General features: G+C 43.2%; 1 protein-coding gene across 1 annotated transcript in view; it reads right to left on the reverse strand.

Moving 5' to 3' along the window:
* Positions 1-11,037, reverse strand: part of LOC124606383 — a 302,259-nt gene extending 291,222 nt beyond the window's left edge. The window contains exon 1 of the mRNA XM_047138364.1: positions 11,007-11,037. The gene's annotated coding sequence lies outside the window, so the exon portion shown is untranslated. The remainder of the gene's footprint in view (positions 1-11,006) is intronic.
* Positions 11,038-18,697: the final 7,660 nt, after the last annotated feature.

The raw sequence follows: 18,697 nt of genomic DNA on the forward strand, positions 1-18,697 counted from the left end.
TCCCTAAAAGGTCACTGTGTGGTGCGTGTTTACGGCATAATTTATCATAGAGTCGTATTTTTTCGAAGATACAGGTGCTTCCGGTCCTGTTACCTGTACCGACACTGGTAAACTCTATGAGTGTCTTTTGCGCAACCACGTCATTAAAGTTCTCGAACAACGTAGATGAGTGGATGGGATCATTTTTATGCAAGATGGCGCACCTACGCACATTGCAAATCCGGTTAAGCAGCTGCTGAAGCACCATTTCGGAAATGATAGAATTGTCAGCCGCCATTTCCCAACGGCCTGGCCTTCCCGATCACCTGATAAAATCCGTGTGACTTCTGGCTGTGGGGCTATCTGGAAGATGTTGTGTTCAGTGTTCCGATTGCAAACTTAGCTGCATGAAGGCATGCATTGCGCAACACATTCTGAATGTGACCCCAGGAACACTTCGATCGGTTGTGGAAGACGCTGTTTCTCGATTTCAACTTACTGAAGAAAACGGTGGAAAGCATATTGAACGTGTTTTGCGCCGGTCACACGGAAATTAATAATCCGATTGGATTTTGACTGATGCATTTTTTTGAGGGTTTTCGCTTCAGGACAATTAAAAACCAATCTTTCCCATCCGATGTGATACGACATGGCTGTGGCGGACGGCCTTACGTAACTAACAGTATCAAACATGTACACCCATGCACACTGAGTGGTACAGTTTGTTTAACGTCAAACGTACACTTTAGGCATTGTTGTATGATTCATTTGTCATTTGTAGTCGATTACTATTAAATTATCATGCTTACAGCGCCATCTTTTGCTACATTTTGTAACTATTTATTTTTCTTCTGATAAAACACGACAGATTTAACGCATGTTCCACAGTAAACACTAGGAGAATATTGACATACAATGTTGTTGTATACATAGGCTAATGTTTATTTATTATCATAGTTGTTTTTCGGGGAAATTTTCACTCCAAAGAAGTTGCACAATTACAGACATTAAACAACATGCCAAAAAATGTGACTAAGAGGGTGCACCATAAAACTCATTTATTGACTTAATACACGTTGAAAAGTATTAAGGACATCAGAACCTAAACCTAACTTTTTAATATCGCATTTCTTGCAAAGATTGTTCCCAAATGTCTGTGCATGATTAAGGATCAGATGGAGTACCCTTTGTCTATTGGGTTCCAGAAATTTCGTTATAGATTTTAGTCAATGATTTCATATAGTACATAAATATAAGGTAAGTACTTTCGTATCGGACTTATCAATTTTCAACTATTAAAAATAAAAATTAAAAGTAAATAAGAATATTATGCCTACGGTATTTTCATTTGTGCAACCAAATTTTTCTCCTGTCAAGATACTTCATTCAAGTTTCACTGATTTCTGGGCTATAACATTTGAATATTATTTAAGATTCGTAGTAATGGTTTGCGGGAAATCAGCAGCTTGCAGTTCATCTCTTCAGACAAGCGAGTGTAAGTACACAACAACTTTACTTGTCCACTGTCGAAGTTATTGAACTGCCACAAAAAAAAAAAAAAAAAAAAAAAAAAAAAAAAAAAAAAAAAAAAATAGATTCATTTTGGAAAGTTTGTATCTGGAAGGCTCTGTCTTTCAAATTTCAGTTATGAGTGGACGGAAATAACTAAAGAGGGCTGCTTGGTGAGTAATAGTATAGAACTAAGTTGTTATTCAGTTGGATCTCCTTCCAGTGTGTTCCTGTTCGGCTCCGTGGAGGAGCAGCATGGGTACGTTTCATGACTAGAGGCCACTGCTCAAACGTTACAAAGATCCTCTCTGTCGACAAGGAAATATCCCATCTTTCAATAGCACCAATAGTGAATTCAAGGTTATTAATTAAAACAAAAAGGAACAAAAAACTAGTATCAGCTGCATATTATTTTCCTGCTCTGAAGCCAACGTGTCCGAGTGCTCAACCCTGACTGGACTCACGAATCCAAGCGATTTCAAAATTCAGATTACCCTGTGGCGCAGATTTTAAGCTTTCCTTTTGAGATTTAATGCAAAAGGTAATCGAACACAGTTCATTTTTCGAATATCATGCTAAACGTAACATTAAAAATTTATATTCCATCATCATTTTTCTGAAAAATGTTCCCCAAGATTACACATGAGTCTGCCATGCATTCCTTGTATTGTTTTCAGTTTGTCTTCCAGTCAGGTGGTCTTTCTAGCGTTCTATGGAGGAAAGACTTTTCTCACTTCTTTGAAGACACACATTACCGTCACATTCTTCAGTCAAATAAAGTAGAAATTTTTCTGGTTCTCTTTCTCATGTTTCTCTTATAGAATCGTTTCAAGTATTGCAGGACTATGTATAACTTTACTCTAGTTTGATTTGATTACTGCATAAGTTTGTTATAATAATAGAAACAGAGATAGCGCATTTCTTTGTTCTTGATCTGCCTACAAATAAATGGATATACACTGAAGAGCCAAAGAAACTGGTACACCTGCCTATTATCGTGCCAGCCCCGGCGAGCACGCAGAAGGGTCGCAACACAACGTGGCATGGACTCGACTAATGTCTGAAGTAGTGCTGGAGGGAACCAACACCATGAATCCTGCAGGGCTGTCCATAAGTGCGTAAAAGTAAGGCGGGTGGAGTCCTCTTGTGAACAGCACGTTGCAAGGCATCCCAGATACGCTCAATAAAGTTCATGTCTGAGGAGTCTGGTAGTCAGCGGAAGTGTTTAAACTCAGAACAGTGTTCCTGGAGTCACTCTGTAGCAATTCTCGACATGTGGGGTGTCGCATTGTCCTGCTTGAATTGGCCAACTCCTTCGGAATGCACAGTGGACATGATGCAGATGATCAGACAGGATGCTTACGTACGTGTTACCTGTCAGAGTCGTATCTAGACTTATCAGGGGTCACATAGCACTCCAACTGCACACACCCCACACCATTAAAGAGCCTCCACCAGCTTCAACAGTCCCATGCTGACATGCAGGGTCCATGAATTCACGAGGTTGTCTCCACACCCGTTCACGTCCATCCGCTCGATATAATTTTGAAACGAGACTCTTCTGACCAGGCAACATGTTTCCAGTCATCAACAGTCTAATGTCGGTATTGATGGGCCCAGGAGAGGCGTAAAGCTTTGTGTCGCGCAGTCATCAAGGGCACACGAATGGGACTTAGGCTCCGAAAGCCCATATCGATTATGTTTCGTTGAATGGCCGCTAAGCCATGTCGCCGCAATATCCTTTGTTCCAGGAGTGGTAGTTCTGCAAGGTTCGCAGGAGAGCTTCTGTGAAATTTGGAAGGTAGGAGACAAGGTACTGGCGGAATTAAAGCTGTGAGGACGGGGCGTGAGTCGTGCTTGGGTAGCTCAGTTGGTAGAGCACTTTCCCGCGAAAGGCAAAGGTCCCGAGTTCGAGTCTCGGTCCGGCACACAGTTTTAATCTGCCAGGAAGTTTCATATCAGCGCACACTCCGCTGTAGAGTGAACATTTCATTCTAGAAATATCTCAGTTGGTGTTTCATCATGCGTTCTAAAGTTTTGTGAAAGCATGACACAAAACTTGCGTGACTACCATACGCTATGTCACATCATTCACTTCTCAGTGTTACGTAGCACAAGGTCCTACTTATCTAGTACCTTAGCTGTGCGCATCCATGAATCGAAAATATTAATTCCTTCTCCAGTGCTTTTGTCTACACCTGGATCAGTCACCTGCACGTTGTGCGCAATTCATTGCTATGATGCATTAAGGAAAAGCTTAAGTATTTACTTTTGTCATCTCATAACTTTACTTAAAAACTAACATCTATGGCCGTTTTTCACCGAGCGAAGTGGTTAGTACACTGGAATCGCATTCTGGAGGAAGGTGGTTCAAACCCATGTCCGGCCATCCTTATTTAGGTTTTCCGTGATTTCCCTAAACCGCTTCAGGCGAATTCCGGGATGGTTCCTCGCTGTTTGGCCCCTTCCCCCAAATCAACCAAACAACCATTTTTTCTGTGTCAGATAATATAACAAATGCTCACATAGTCTTCCATTTACGCAGCTTTATCTTTCTATTCATCACCTAGCAGCGCCTCTTTCCTTCGCTCCCCTTACCTCTCCTCGTGTCCTTTGCTGCCACTACCCACAGTTTAATCTAGGTGCCCTTAATTTGTCTTTATTACGTTGTTTTGCAGAATGGAATATAAACTTTGTTTTTTTTTTCGTAATAGCGCTGTTGCTGATTCCATTATTTATGTAATAGCTTTTTATAAGTTTTGAAATGCGTGTGATATGTAAGAAATTTCGCAAATGCGTCGTAATGAATGCGTGGTTAAATGTAACAGAGGACCTAATGGTCCAAATCGTGAGGAGGATAAAACAATAAACAAAATAAATAAACAGCGAGAAGGTGTTTCTGTATCGTCTAGCTAAACTTCATGTCACTGTTCATTTTTGTTCGACACTGAAATAACAGCATTCATTGCTACGATCCACAACACTTGAAGAACATTGTCATAAGCATATTACTGTCCACGTCAGTTGATACTGCTGACGAAGATATGCCCTTGAGACTGCGCATTTCACAACAATTTTCTAGCTATGTCAGTATACTGCACATAATCTTTCAGAGAACTGCCACTATATCTACTAATTCATTTCTGTGTTGTGCGAATCGTAGCAATTTTATTACTTAACATTTAAGTCTCTCTGTCGTTCAGTTTGCTTCTGATGAAGGATTGGCACTGAGATATAGGAAACCTCCTTCCAGTCGTATATCTGATGGCAATCAGTCAAGAGGTAACTGCTTCGTATCCCTGTGGTAGAGCTAGCTTTCACTACTGGTTTCTAAAATTTTCTGAATTTTGCATCTCGCTCTGTATATCATGGAGTGCGGGCGTGCGGCACTGTTATTGCTGACCTGTCGGATGTCATTAGGATAGGCAGCTCTGCTGGTATTATTCTGCGGGTATATGTCATTGTTCATACCGGACATTTCCCCTTCCCGTCGTTCGTACATTATTTTGTCTAAATGATGATAATTCTTTCGCCATATGATTCGTGTTTCATTTTCTTTAAAGTACTTTTGCAGTTTCGTTCTTTCAGCAGTCTTTTTCCCTTCAGTGGCTTAGTAGAAACAGACAGTTCTTCCGTGAGCTTAATGTTTCGTATTCTTCAAAGAGCTGTCAATATTTCCATCCCTTTCGTCGTAATTCCACCTCGACGCTTAGTCCTCTAATTAGGCTTCTTGGGAGACGACAATACGCATCTTGCTCCACCCAACATCTCTATTTTCAATTTCCATAAATGGGTGCTGAAATCAGTCTCTTAGATGCCCCGTGTTGTTTCAGAAATCAACTTATCTTCTGGCATTGCCAGCCGCTTTGTAGAGGAAATTCCTATTCCTCTGAAACATCCTACGGGACTTTGGACTGTAGCCGATTTCCCAGGGTTCTCTCTAAAGCGAACCAAACCGCTTTTTTGTTAGCGCCTGCTGTGAGTGGCTGAGCATCCTTTAACAACACACTTGTTTGGTTCAAGTGGCTCTGAGCACTATGGGACTTAACTTCTGAGGTCATCAGTCCCCTAGAACTTAGAACCAATTAAACCTAACTAACCTAAGGACATCACACACATCCATGCCCGAGGCAGGATTCGAACCAGCGACCGTAGCGGTCGCGCGGTTCCAGACTGTAGCGCCTAGAACCGCTCGGCCACCCCGGCCGGCCACACTTGTTTGCAGAAGGTGTCCAGTGGCTAGAAAACTGCCATGTCAAAAGGCTGGAGTGCGTTTCTTGTATGGCAGCGAAAGTACAAAGCCAGAATGTCATGTTTCATACAATATTCAAGAGAGATGACCGATTTTGTTAGCAGCTTGTGGCTGTACATCAAAAGCACTACAGATAGCACTGGTCTGAAGTTCATAAAACACATGAATATAATGCTTCTTCTTTAATGTAGCCTGATTCCGTCATATGGAACTAGTCGTACCTAGTCATTTTATCTTTTTTGCTGAAATAATGTCGAATTTCCACGAGTTCTGAGTAACCCTAGGCTGTCCTGCGAACATCATGGGGAGTAATAGAAAAATCTGTTTACACTAAGTCTCGAAGTGTCTTTGCTAGAGCAGCTTCAAGCTCGTTTGTAGAAACAGTTTGTTTTACTATATTTCGCGTTGTCTTGTTCTCTCTAACGCGGATCATACGTTGGCTTAGTGTTTCGTATGGCACTATGTATTGAACACTTGCAGCATACACAATGGCCCTATTTCTTACGGCTTCCATTGTCCTTCCATCCACTCAGACATTCATTTCAATAGAGCGCTATCGCTCTTCTTCATACGCTTACATGGCATCTAAAAAAAACACGCTAAGACAGTGTGTGTGTGTGTGTGTGTGTGTGTGTGTGTGTGTGAGAGAGAGAGAGAGAGAGAGAGAGAGAGAAAGAGAAAGAGAAAGAGAAAGAGAGAGAGAGAGAACAACGCATCCCGAACGACTTATCAAAATGGGGCAGAAATCTGTAGATGCGATGTACATGTGCAGACAAAAAAGGATTAAAATTTCAAAATAATTGGATGATTTTTTAAGAGAAAGTGCTTCACAAATTGAGCAAGTCACTATGGATTGGTCCGCCTCTGGCCCTTGATAGAGTTGTTGGATGTATTCCTAAGGCATATCGTGCCAAATTATGTGCAACTGGTGCTTTAGATCGTCAGATTCCGAGATTTTTGGATGGTCCTGTCAATAATGCTCCAAATGTCCTCAGATGGGAAGAGAAACGAGGCATAAAGTATCATCGGCTTACCGCTGTGCGCTAAAGGTGCTGCGTGTGAGAACCAGAGGGGTCCTTCTATGAAATGAAATGGAACCCGAGACCATCACTCACGGTTGTCGGGCCGTATGGCGGGTGACAGATTGGTATCCCACTACCGTCCGTCACTACTCCAAATACGTCTTCGACCTGGAATCTCATTGACTGAATAGTGTTCAGTGATGAGTCCCACTTCGAATTGAGCCCCGACGATCAGCGAAGACTTGTCTGGAGACGCCAAGGACAGCGGTGGAACACCATCCTAACTGTGTCCGCCATATTGCGCGACAACCACGCGTGATGATCTGGCGTGCCATTTCCTTTCATATTAGAACGGCTTTGGTTGTCATCCACGCCACCCTTACAGCACACTTGTTCGTCGACGGCATTATACGCCCCGTTTTGTTGCCCTTCATGGCAAGTCATCCTGTCCTTAGATTTCAGAAAGACAGTTCCCATCCGAACATGGCGAGAGTTTCTTCTGCTTGTCTTCGTGCTTGCCAGTCCGTACCTTGGCCAGCAAGCTCCCCGGATCTCTCCCCAATACCGAGCGTTTGAAGCATTTTGGACAGGGTGATCCAATCAGCGAGGGATTTTGGTGATCTCAGCGCAAGTTGGACAGAATTTGGCACTATATCCCTCATCAGGACATCCAACAACTCTATGAGTCGACTTTCTCAATTTTTGAAGCTCTTTCTCTTGAATAAAACATACCATTTTTTTGAAATTGTAACCATCTGTTTGACATTAAAGTCACATCTACCGATTTTCATCCCATTCGGATAATTCCTTCATGCTGCGTCGTTTTTTCTTCCCTTAGGGTGTAGTTCACATCAATCGGACACAATTATTTTGCTTACAGTTAGTTACTGTGTTTATTACGTTAACCAACAGTGCAATCTTAAGTTATGCTCAGAGCATTTCTACTGTTAAAATGTTATAAGCAACGCCGATCTTAAAATTAGGTTATACACCGATGAGCCTAAACACGGCAATCACTATCACGAGACTGAATGCTGTCTGCTGGAGATGCGGGCACGTGACGCGGAAAGAAATGTTTATAATAGGAGGAGAGACGAAGGAGTAATCATTCTGGCGAAGAAACTGCATGAAAAGGGAGCCGGCCGCTGCGGCCGAGCGCTTCTAGGCGCTTCACTCCGCAACCGGCCTGCTGCTAAGGTCGCAGGTTCGATTTCTGCCTCAGGCATGGATGTGTGTGATGTCCTTAGGTTAGTTGGGTTTAGGTAGTTCTAAGTCTAGGGGACTGACGACCGCAGATGCTAAGTCCCATTGGGCTTAGAGCCATCTGAACTATGTTTGCAAAGGGGTTCAAATGGCTCTGAGCACTATGGCACTTAACTTCTGAGGTCATTACTCCCCTAGAACTTAGAACTACTTAAACCGAACCAACCTAAGGACATCACACTCACCCATGCCCGAGGCAGGATTCGAACCTGCGACCGTAGCGGTCGCGCGGTTCCAGACTGCAGCGCCTAGAACCTCTCGGACACCCCGGCCGGCTTTGCAAAGGGGGAAATCCACAGATGAAGCAGACTTTGACAAAGGGTAGATTGTTATGGTCCGTCGCATGGAACGATTATCTCGAAAACGGCGAAGCTGGTCGGCTGTCCACGTGATACTGTCGTGATCATTAGTGGAAAATGGTTATAGCATCGTGAAATCACAAGCAAACGATAGGGTGTTCGACGTGCACGCCTCACCACAGAACATGGAAAATTTTGGAAATTTGTGGTAAGGTTATATGGGAGCAAACTGCTGAGGTCATCAGTCCCTACACTTATACACTAATTAATGTAACTTAAACTAACTTACGCTAAGGACAACACACACACACACACACACACACACACACACACACACACACACACACACACCCATGCCCGAGGGAGGACTCGAATCGCCAACGTGGGGAGCCGCTAGAACTGTGACAAGAGAGTACAATGCTTCCACAGGCACCAGTGTTTCAGAACACACCGATGAAAGCAAACTGTTGAATACTGAGCTCCGCAGCAGACGACCGCCATGTGTTTGCAAGCTGACCCAACCGCATCATCAGTTAGGCACGGGATCATAGAGACTGGTATCAGGATCAATGAAAACGTGTCGCCTGGTCGGATGAGTCACTTTTCCTGGTACAGTCTCTCGATGATCGTGTCCGGATACGCCGTTATACGGGGGAATGGCCGCTCGAAACATGCTCTGCACTGAGGACACAGGCCTGTAGGGCAGTATCGTGCTGTGGGGGACATTCACCTGGGCTTCCAAGGGACCTGTGGTAGTAATCGAAGGCACCACGCCAGGTGTGAACAAGGCGAACATTGTTGCGGACCACCTGCGTCCCTTCGAGCTTAAGGTGTTCCAAGATGGTTGTGACGTCTTCTAGTAGGATAATTGTCTGTGTCACAAGGCCAGATTCGCACTTCAGTGACTTGAGGAGCATTATAATGAAACGTTGATGTTTTGACCATAATATTGGCCCCATCGGAGCCCGAAGGACCATATCGGGGACAAATCTGGGTGCCACCTCCGCGCCTACAAATCGCCATTCGGTAATTTACGGGGATTGGGTAACCCTGTGTAGATACCTGGTGCTATATACATCCCGAAACCTACTAAGGAATTGTCGAATCTATGCCACAAAGATTCGCTGCCTAATTACGATTCAAAACATGATCAACAGCTGTTCAAATGGTTCAAATGGCTCTGAGCACTATGGGACTTAGCTTCTGATGTCATCAGTCCCTTAGAACTTAGAACTACTTAAACCTAAGTAACCTATGGACGTCACACACGTCCATGCCCGAGGCAGGATTCGAACCTGCGCGGTTCCAGACTGAAGCGCCTAGAACCGCTCGGCCACACCGGCCGGCAACAGCTGTTCAGTAGATGGTCATAATGTCTGTGGCTCATCACTGTAAGTCTGTGCATAGATACCATACTAAATTCTTAACCATTTAAATCCATTAACAAACGAAATTTCGTTTCATGTAAACTAACCAAAACTTACGTAATGGAAAAAAATATTGGTTTTCTCAGCGTAGTCACCTGGAAAGATCAAAATCACTTCTTGCTGTAAACGAAGTTGAAGTAATTTTGGATTACGGAACGTGTAGGTGTCGTGAATCACGGAACAGTTTGCTACCTTCACGGGCACGTTTCGCGTATCTGTCGTAATTTTTGACTAGGTAAACAGAATGTTACTTAGATTCCGATATTCTTTACTTAACAGGTGAGTGCCTATTTCACATAAATGCGTTTAGAAAATGCACACCAGAAATAATTGTGAATGCATGTCAATTATTAATCTATATCTGGACATCATAAATTTAGAATTTACTAACCTGGATCCCATATGAAAAAATAATCCTTCTCATGTGACGCGTGCTATACCAGAAAGTTGAACTTTAACATCAAATGGTTCAAATGGCTCTGAGCACTATGCGACTTAACTTCTGAGGTCATCAGTCGCCTAGAACTGAGAACTAATTAAACCTAACTAACCTAAGGACACCACACACATCCATGCCCGAGGCAGGATTCGAACCTGCGACCGTAGCTGTCGCTTGGCTCCAGACTGTAGCGCCTAGAACCGCACGGCCACTTCGGCCGGCCGAACTTTAACATCCGCAATTGGTCATCCGTAACTGAACATCTGTCTTTCAGGCGCAGTTAGATGGCTGAACAGTTCATTGGAGATTTTTGGTGCCTTACAACTCCTTCGTGTTTTCTTTGATGATAAAATAAGCAAGAGCGCCCGGAATAAATTACAACAGATCTTTTTACTACTGAAAAACTCATAATACATGATCCAGATTTGTTTTGTGTTAAATTGTAAGAAACAGACCACACCACACGTTCAAATTTGAGGCTTATCTTGCTTCTTGTTCCCGGGGTGCTACGAGTACGTGACGCAAAGCTACGAAAGATGATTTCCTGTAGCACTGATTATACGAATATTTACTGATGGACTCATAAGAAATGGAAATTACTAGACAGAGAAAACAGCTACGAAAGTAGTATTTGGGATGGAGACATGCCACCCGCGTTGTATTGTGCATTTTCTATTCACCTTCATGTTTGGGCTTTTGAGTTCGTGTTTTCACCGTGCCTGCACGCGAAGCATGGAAGGCCATAAGTTAGATATGAGGAACTTCGGTATCAGCCACCTTCTGACAGAAGGAAAGCCTCAGTGCATTGCGACGTACCTGCGTGGCAAAGAGTCCTCCGATCACAGCCGCTGCCCGCAGACTGCAGCTCGCCGGCCGCGCGGCGCCGTCGACACCCGATTGAGGTCGAAGGCGAAGCCCCACAGATGTAAGCGTGTCGCCATAGGCGACTAGAGGGGCAGAAGCTATTACTGCACTTTAGATAACATTTCTTTTGTGTTTCCACAAAATTTTTCCGCTCTGTAGAGCGTTGTTGTTGTGGTCTTCAGTCCAAGGACTGGTTTGATGCAGCTCTCCATGCTACTCTATCCTGTGCAACGTTCTTCATCTCCCAGTACCTTCTGCAACCTACATCCTTTTGAATCTGTTTAGTATATTCCTCTCTTGGTCTCCCTCTACGATTTTTACCCTCCACGCTGCCCTCCAATACTAAATTGGTGATCCCTTGATGCCTCAGAATATGCCCTACCAACCGATCCCTTCTTCTAGTCAAGTTGTGCCACAAACTCCTCTTCTCCCCAATTCTATTCAATACCTCCTCTTTAGTTATGTGATCTACCCATCTAAACTTCAGCATTCTTCTGTAGCACCACATATCACATTGTAAGTGGGCACTTGCGATAATGTCCAAAACATTGGTTCATGCGTGCTGCAGTCCAGAGCAGTTTCATGGAAAATATCTTTTGTAGGTGGAAAGGTATACTTCTGACCTTCGCTGTGAGATATTTTAGAAATTTCTGCGGCATGCAGTCTCCTATAGCAATTGGTTCACGCATAGAGGTTTACGCAGATAAAACATTTTGTATCCGAATCCGCACCACATCCACAATTATTTTATCTACATCTGTGGATATTAATATTGAAAGCAGTTCAACCCGTTTGGTATGTTGGAACTCTGACGGTAATCACAGTCCTAACCTGAAGCTTCGTCTGCTGGAATCGCATCTCGTAACTTACATTCAACACACTAAGGCGCCGACCAGGATTGAATTTCAGTGTAACTTAGCCATTCATATTCTTGATACGTTCCCTATCTTACAAATTTTTGTCCTTATTACTGTGACAAATATTCCAAAATCTATTTTCTCAATATTAGGCCCCCAAATGAAATCGTGATAAAAGTTGTCGCCACATCCTGCATGCTATTACATGTTAGTCATAGTTCGCTTGTCAAATTTCTTTAATTTACCATAATGTTACTTCATAAAAGACGCTGCACTTTGCAGTTTATCAAGCGTTACTTTGTGCACTTATGAATATACTTCAGAGAAAATTTTGTAGATTCACTCATATTGTACTGAATATTATTTAAATTGTAGGAAAGTTCTTGTAGAATCTAAATACATACGTATTAAAGGAGACTACTCAAAGCATGCTATTAAATATTAGCCACAGTTAGTTCGTCAAATTTGCGTTAAATTACCATCATATTACTTCATTTTAACGTACTACAGATATCAGTGTGTTAAGCGTTGCATTGTGTAGTTATGAATATATTACGGAGAAACATTGACAGATTCACTGATTTTGTATCGAAAATTATTTCAGTTGTAAGAAAGTTCTCGTTGAATGTAAATGCTTTTTGGATTAAAGGACACCACTCACCGGAAAGTAGAAGCGTTGAGTTGTCGATAGGCACACACAAAAGAAAAAAAATAACTTTCTAGCTTTCGGAGTTAGGCTTTGACGACATAGAATTTATTTACGCTGTATGTGATACACAAACAGGAGTCAGACATGAAACCATGATCCCAATGGATGAAGTGTGCTAGAACAGTCTTCACTTCACTTTGCAATGGCTTTCGGTAATTATGTAACTAATCACTGTAGACGTCAAAGAAACTGTAATGACTCAGACGTAAGATAGCCACCGATACTACAAACTACCTTCCCTTTAGTTGCAAAGACCTCCATGAACTTTCAAGCAACTAAGGAACAACTCAAAACGGAAAGCATGACAATAATTATTATTATTCATCGCTTGTAATACAAAAATCCACAAAAATCAAGTCATTGACACTATCCTTGAGGATTTAACAGTAAAGTAATTATTAATGCGGATGTCCGCAGATACAGCCGTGGATGTTAACACCAGCCGAGGCTTTTATCCTCAAAGTCAACAATACTGTGAATGTTCGCTGATATCCACATCCACATAGATCTCTAGTGATTGGCAACTTTACAGGAGGTAGGTATTAGAAATCAATAGCTGACAAATACACACATCAAGAAAAGATTTGCGTCACCCCAGTTCCCAGAACCCCTGAAGATAAACGTTGACTGGGATATTGTAACACAGACACAGCCCCTTTGACTGTTTAGAGATGTCACTAAATCCGCCCAAAGATGTAAAGAACCGTGCATGAGGAGCGCCAGTCAGACGGAGGGGGTCTGACATCTGATCAGTTCCAGTCATTCCACAAGGAAGGAGGTACACGGTTCTTGTTGTCTATAGTTAAACCATGCCTACGCAGTCAATACCCCGGTTCTATCGCGTCCGCATTGTTACTTTGTTCCAGGCAGGGCTCTCAATAAGGGAAGAGTCCAGGCGTCTCGGAGTGAAGCAAAGCGATGTTGTTCAGACATGGAGGAGATACAGAAAGACAGGAATTGTCGATGCCACGCCTCCCCCAGGCCGGCCAAGGGCTACTACTGCAGTGGATGCCCGCTACCTACGGATTATGGATCGGAGGAACCCTGACAACAACGCCACCATGTTGAATAATGCTTTTCGCGCAGCCACAGGACGTTGCGTTACGACTCAAACAGTGCGCAATAGGTTACATGATGCGCAACTTCACTCCCGACGTCCATGGCGAGGTCAATCTTTGCAGCCCCGACACCGTGCAACGCGGTACAGGTGAGCCCAACAACATACCGAATGGACGGCTCAGAATTGCCATCACGTTCTCTTCACCGATGAGTGTCGCATATGCCTTCAACCAGACAATCGTCGAAGACGTGTTTGGAGGCAACCCGGTCAGGCTGAACGCCTTAGACACACTGTCCAGCTAGTGTAGCAAGGTGGAGGTTCCCTGCTGTTTTGAGGTGGCATTGTGTGGGGCCGACGTACGCCGCTGGTGGTAATGGAACCCGTCGTAACGGCTGTACGATACGTGAATGCCTTCCTCCGACCGATGGTGTAACCATATCGACAACATATTGGCGAGGTATTTGTCTTCATGGTCGACAATTCACGCCCCCATCGTCCACATCTTGTGAACGACTTCCTTCAGGATAACTACATCGCTCGACTAGAGTGGCCAGCATGGTCTCCAGACATGAACCCTATCAAACATGCCTGGGATATATTGAAAATGACTGTTTATGGACGACTTGACCCACCAACCGCTTTGAGGGATTTAAGCCGAATCACCGTTGAGGAGTCGGAAAATCTGGACCAACAGTGCCTTAATGAACTTGTTGATAGTATGCCACGACGAATACAGGCATGTATCAATACAAGAGCACGTGATGTTGGGTATTAGAGGTGTGTACAGCAGTCTGGACCACCACCTCTGAAGGTCTCTCTGAATTGTGGTTCAACATGCAATGTGTAACGGTTAGAGCACTAAAAGCTCGCCTCAGAGGCCCTGGGATAAGGAACCAAGCGAGGTGGCGCATTCTTAGCACACTCAGCTCGCATTTGGGAGAACAATGTTCCAAACCCTAGTACAGATTTAGGTTTTCTTTGATTTTCCATAAATCGCTTCAGCCAAATGCTGGGTCGGTTCCTCTGAAAATACACAGCCGAACTCCTTCCCATCCTTGAATCAATCCATCTCCGTCTCTAATGACCTCGGTGTCGACGGGACGTTGAAACCTTATCTCCCTTCCTTCTCGATAAGGACGGGGATTTTTTCCACATTCTAGTCCCTTCAGCGTTACTCCAGGGCCACTCAGCTTGCTATAAAACGAGTACCTGGCGTCTTTCCCGGAATTAAAAGGTGGCCAGGGAGTTAGGCCCCCTCCTAGTGCCACGGCAAAGAAAGGCTGTGCTCTGACTGTATTCAGGCAATAGCCCGGTCACAAGCTTGCGCCACAGACATCTTTACCTTACCCTGTGGTTTTACTGGAACATTCTGCCTTCATGTTAGATGTTTGTCAGTTTGTTTCTAGCTTGCTATGTAAGTATGCTTTTGGTTTGGATTTGATTTTAACCGTTGTTCACGATCTGAAATCTACTGAGTTTGTGATAGTTTCACCGAAGAATTCGTTCTAATAAAGGTATAGTTCCAGCTGAAATGAAATTTGGCGTACAACCTCAGTATGAATTAGAATGATAATTTTTCAGTCTATTGGCACCAAGAACATATTCTAATAAACAGGAGAAAAATGACATTGTTTTTGTATGCCATGAAGGAGGCACCTCACTAAGGTAATACTCGAAAAATCTGCTAGTTCCACCGACAGTGAATGAGAAGAAGAAGGCTGGAAGTTTATTGAAAGGAAAATTACGATAGTCTGAAACGCTTCTTCATAAACGTAATGCTCATTACTGATGAATGACATAAATGGCTTATGCAAATGTCAACAAGTCTATGCCTCTTACGTAATTATGCGGACTGAGTAGTTTAATCACAATGTGCTATGAATGCGACGAATGTCAGATCGCCACCTGCTTCTGGCGACAGGTCAGGATGGTGGTTATAATACAATTCGTACTGGAGTTGAAAAAAGTGTAGGAAACGCTTCTCCGACTGATAAGGAATATTTCGATTACTGTAGTAATTATTTTGAAATCCGAAGTATGCAGATTCAGGACGACTGGGAAGGTATTGGGAAGTTTCCTCTGTTTATTGCTAGCGACATTATGAGTTCATAATGTGGTAAAGATACGGTGGTGTCTGTCAGTGGTGTACGTAATGCTGATCTGTAGGACAAATCCATTTAATATTTTGCAACACATGAAATGTATTCGCAATTGCGACTATGGACAACCATCAGCTGTATAATGGAATGACAATGAGAATTTGGGCTTGACCGGTACTCGAACCCGGATTTCCCGCTTATTTCGAGCAGTCGCCTTGCCATTAGGCTACCCGAGCATGACTCACCGCCAGACACAAACTTCCATAAGTCACTAGTCATGTATCTGCAACTTATATTTGTACATCCGTTATGTATATTCCCGTACAGGGGAGACATTTTATTTGAAACTATTTGAAACTCGTTTACTGGGTGTGTGTGTGGGCGGGGGCGGGGGGGGGGAGGGGTGAAGGAATACTATATTGCCTGTGTAATGCATGTCTAAAGGAACATTGCATCGTAATTTTCAACAACACAGGCACTGGAACACCGTGTAATATGTTGCAAATTCACTCTTATCATCAAAAACAGCCTGAAATTTCGTGACGAATTATACATATGGTTCCCGAATGGCCGCTACTGTAATTTTATACTGTTCTTTGCAAAGGAACTGCACTTTTCTCCTGAAATATATTGGAGAAAGGCAGAGAGTTATCAATGCTTTGATATTATTAATTACAATGGCTCGATAATGATTATATTTGGTGGTTCTAGAGGCCAATAAAGACAAATTACTTCTCCAGCATCTTATTAATGTTGTATTCGGCATTTACAGCTCTGCTAATGAGGTATTGTCATCATGAAAGATGCAGTTCCTAGCCTACTGTAAGAGATACAGTTCCTAGCCTAATGTAATGATTGATGTAACGAAACTGGTTTTAGAGATTTTAGTAGCTGCTAGCTCCTTAAGTGCGGCCACTGAATTTATTGAATGTTAGGATATTATGGGAGTGTTCTGTGTTGTTTTACATCATTTTATAATTGACTTCCGCCACATAGCTAAAACTTGCTGACTATGAACGCTGTGTCATCCCATTATCTTTTCCGATGAGAACATGACCTGACTTCATTGCCCCTGATGTTGCAGCTATAGTGGTGTGAACCTTGTCGTGCTTCTAAATAAAATACTTACAGTTTGCCTCTAAGGCTTTTATCTTCAAAATGACATATCTAGACTGTGGCTCCTCTGAATACAAAGTCTTCTACATTGTTCAGGTGCTTTAATGGTTACGTGTAGCATTGTAGTTTCTTCTTAGCATTTAGTAGATTTTGCAGTACCTTTGATAATACATCGAACAGCAAAAGGGGACGGCCTAGGGTATCCTTCCGTTGAAAGAAGCGCGAGAAGTGAAGGTTCTCTGAGCCTGTGCAACACACGGTGTGTGGGATGAGAGGTGGGTTACCTTTGTGGCTAGCCACATGTCACACATGTAAGTATAGAAGGAATTTAGTAGTATACCAATGACATGTACGTATAACAGGACAATTGCACTTAGAATTGTAAGGATGGATGTGACAATGATTGCAGGGGCAGTGTTAACTTTCTGTGCTTTTTCTTTTCTGTTGGGCTTCCATGCATGCCACATCATGAGGCGCAGTGACAGGCACTGATCTGTCCCGGGCAGGTGAGCACTGCAGAGTAAGGGAGCATCATAGGGGTTATTCCTTTAGCATGCACACAGCGATGTCCTTTCAAAAGCTGGACAGTAAACTCATGGAAGAGAGAAAGCGGGAGAACGGGCTCTGTGCGGAAGGACAGTAGTCGCCAGTGGTTTGAGGCATTACAGAGAAACGATACTCAGGGAGTGCAAAAGGTAGGCTCCAGCTACAGATAACGTCTTTAGAAAGCACACCAAAAACATCAGTGACTGTGACTTTATTACGTGGCTAGTGGGTGCCAAGATGATGCTGAGAGAGTAGCACCTGTTTTTTCCTTTTTGTTTTCCCACAAAGGCGAAACTGCTCCAGAAAAAAGAGTTCTCTGATAGGAAAACTTTAATGTTATCCTTCAGTTCCGCTTTTTGTAAAGGGAAGGGCGGTAAAGAAGTTGATCGGCAGTGTAGTTTAAGGAAGCCGATAGTGGCAGGATGAAAGACATCACACAATTACGACATTGGTCAATGTTGGCGGCAAATTGGGTGATTGGCAAGGATAAGTTAAGCGGATGAGAAACTGTCACCAGGTTTGGAGGAGTGCGCTTTTTAGACATTTGGTTTTGGATTTCTAGTAAGAGGTTTAATGTCCTGGCTTTCGAGAGAGAAGTTTCGAATTTGGCATCTTTACTGAACATTTTCGGGGTCAGAGTTCGGATCTGAAGATGCAGAAATAGACAGACTCAGAGAAACAAATTCCTGACTGGCAGATATGGAGGTTACGCCACTAAAGTTCGATAACGACTGTTGCAGCACTATGATAGGGAGGAATAGGTGAAATAACTTGTTAGTTGGGATGGAAGTGGTGACCTCTTTAAGGCAGCATTTTACATGAGTGACACAAGTGAATGACAGCACGTGACATCTCGATGCGCGACATTCGAGCTACAAGCAGCAGCATCAGGCGACATGCCCTGGTTTCTGTGTGCAAGGGACAAACTCCCACTACGAGATGGCTACAAGAGTGGCCCTTTTGTTTCTATAAAACGGCGACCATAAATCGTGGGATGTTGAAGCTCAAGAATAAGATAAAAAATTACCTTACTCAGGAAAATAAGGCGATAGAGGAGTATTGTGGATGAATTTGAAGACGTTTGCAGGAACAAAGCAGATGCACCAGAAGAACGACATGAGAGAGGGGACCGTCCCTTGTAAGGTATTGAAGATAAGACAGGGATGATGGGATGTTTGATGGGATGAAAAGAGAAAAGGGGAAAGTGTGGAGACACACACATAGGACAAACGTTAGTGAAAGAAAATTTTGTTTCC

The sequence above is a fragment of the Schistocerca americana genome, chromosome 3, assembly GCF_021461395.2.
Source record: "Schistocerca americana isolate TAMUIC-IGC-003095 chromosome 3, iqSchAmer2.1, whole genome shotgun sequence".
Classification (NCBI taxonomy): domain Eukaryota; kingdom Metazoa; phylum Arthropoda; class Insecta; order Orthoptera; family Acrididae; genus Schistocerca; species Schistocerca americana.